General features: G+C 37.5%; 1 non-coding gene across 1 annotated transcript; it reads left to right on the top strand.

Moving 5' to 3' along the window:
• The first annotated feature begins 1,087 nt into the window (after positions 1 to 1,087).
• On the top strand, positions 1,088 to 1,194 carry LOC112095966. The gene has a single exon (XR_002904126.1). It is a non-coding gene; the product is annotated as a small nucleolar RNA R71 (small nucleolar RNA).
• Positions 1,195 to 2,726: the final 1,532 nt, after the last annotated feature.

Genomic DNA, 2,726 nt, shown 5'->3' with positions numbered 1-2,726 from the left:
AACTGCTGAAACATTCTCCCCCATGTGAACATTTTCATCTCCTCTTAATTTTCTCTTAGAGGTGCACAGTTCCTTAAAGACTTTAGCATATCAAGGTATTTGTTTTATAGCATCTAATAAAGGAATATTTACCTCAACCTTGCGAAATGTCTCAAGGATGTCTTTCTCTTGTTCCTCCTTCGTGGATTTTGCAAACCGGCTTGGAAAAGGAGGAGGTATCACAATAGGTAGGGGTTTCGCTCTGGTGGGTTTCGCATCATGAGATTGAGGCATCAATTCATTCTTCTCAAGCTCATTTTCTACATGCTTTGTCACTTTCTTACTAGGCTCTTGCAACTCCATCCCACTTCTAAGGATGACAGCACTAACGTTTTGCTTTGGATTCACCTCAGATTGTGAAGGCAATCTCCCTAATACTTGAGACTCCAGACGGCTCACTGTAGTCGCCAATTGACTCATTTGGTTCTCCAAATTCTGAATGCTTGCTGTAGTTGCCTGCTGAAATTGTTGAGTGTTAGTTGCAAGTGATTTAACAATTTCTTCAAGAGATTTACCTGACTTGGAGTTTGACTGTGGAGGTGCTGGTTGTCTTGGTGGATACTGTTGTGGGAATCCTGATTGCCTAACTCCATAGCTGAAGTTGGGATGATCCTTTCATCCCGGATTGTATGTTTGTGCATAAGGATCATACCTCCTCTGAGGCATGCCTGGAAATCCTCCAACTGCATTGGCTTGTTCAACAGGTTCTTCTTGAAGTGTAGGACACATATCGGTTGAATGACCCATATTGTAACAAATGCCACAAGTCTTCACCTGTTGCACATTACCTACAACAAACTTTTCCACAAGAGAAGTTAGTTTATCTAAACGTTGTTCAACAGAAGAAATATTTACCTCATTCACCTTCCTTGAAGTGGCATCTTGCCTACTGCCAAATTGTTGTGCGTTGGTAGCCATATTTGATATCAACTCCCTTGCTTGAGTAGGGGTCTTGTTCACTAACACGCCTCCACTAGCAGCATCTATCATACTCCTATCCATCAATGACAGTCCTTCGTAAAAATATTGAATAAGAAGTTGATCAGAAATCTGATGCTGAGGACAACTAGCACACAATTGTTTGAATCGCTCCCAATACTCATACAAAGTCTCCCCAGGAAGTTGTCTGATCCCACAAATATCTTTTCTGATGTTGGTAACTCTTGAAGCAGGAAAATACTTCTCGAGGAACTGTTTCTTCAAACCATTCCACGTTGTAATTGATCCAGGAGGCAAGTAGTACAACCAATCTTTAGCTAGCCCATCTACAGAGAACGGAAAAGCACGCAGCTTAATTTACTCTTCAGTCACGCCTTGTGGCCTCATACTTGAGCACACAACATGAAACTCCTTGAGATGTTTATGAGGATCTTCACCTGCAAAACCATGAAACTTGGGTAATAAATGAATAAGACCAGACTTTAATTCAAAATTTACCTCCAAGTCTACATATTGAATGCAGAGTGGTTGTTGATTCAAGTCTGGTTCAGCTAACTCTCTAAGAGTTCTTTTTACAGGTGCAGGTCTATCCATCACTTGTTCTTCTGAATCGCTAGATGATTCAACTAAATCAGGCACTGTATCTGTTTCAGAAAGCAAAGGCGACGAGGATCGTTGCTTAGCTCGCTTCGTCTGCTGTCTCAGCTGGCGAACTGTCTTCTCAATTTCAGGATCAAACGAAAGTGTACCTGTACGGGAAGAACGAACCATACACCAAGTAAAATGTAAAAAGGATTAAATAAATGACACCAATCCCCGGCAACGGTGCCAAAATTTGATGGGTGTCGAAGCCAACAAAAATAAATTCCTACTCTAAATAAATTGTGTATAGTGATTGAGCAGGGTCGTGTCCACAGAGATCGGTAATTATTTAAATCCTTTTGAAATGTAAAACATAAAATGGGGCAATTGTAGACAATAATAAAAATCAAATTAAATAACAAGAATGCAAATTAAAGTTGTAATTCAAATTGGAGAAAGCTCTGGTTAAAGGAATTAACTAAGCTTGATTCGACTACTGATCATTGATTCAAATATAGATTATTATTACTTATGAATAAATCGATTATAGCTATTGAGATCCTCTAATAGCCAATCTCTCCTTAACTAGTCGATAACCAAGGTACGACCGTTGGATATTTCTCTAATCAATAGACAACCCTAGATACGATCATAGGATTTAATCAATTGACAGCTTGAAAAACCAGAGAGACCCAAATCCTAATCAACACATATGATGATTCATTTAAATTAGATTGTTTATTCTCACAACACAACTCTCTGCTATGTTATTTGTCACAAACATTAAATTCTTCATACGATGAATCCTTTAATTGACAATAGATTAAGTTGATAATTAAATAGTGGCCAATTACCTAATTAACAAACATAATCATGAAACTAATTCAGAGAATAAACAAATACCCAAAAAGTAATAAAACAATTAAAGCATAAAAAAGATCTCACAGTAGTGATGAATCAAAGCTTCATTATCCTTCAACCAGAAAATAAGTTTAGTTCTTCATATAGAGAAGAGAAAAATTAGATCTAGGGTTTCTTTCTTTTTCTCCAATCCAAATCCCCCCTTTTTCACAATAGATTCCTCCCTTAAATACTCTCCCTCTCTTCTCCTCTAGAATTCTATTTAAAATAAAATACTAATATCTGAAATATTAAATTCGTAATTA

The sequence above is a fragment of the Citrus clementina genome, unplaced genomic scaffold, assembly GCF_000493195.1.
Source record: "Citrus clementina cultivar Clemenules unplaced genomic scaffold, Citrus_clementina_v1.0 scaffold_1, whole genome shotgun sequence".
Taxonomy (NCBI): domain Eukaryota; kingdom Viridiplantae; phylum Streptophyta; class Magnoliopsida; order Sapindales; family Rutaceae; genus Citrus; species Citrus x clementina.
This window is presented reverse-complemented; position numbering and strand designations above follow the sequence as displayed.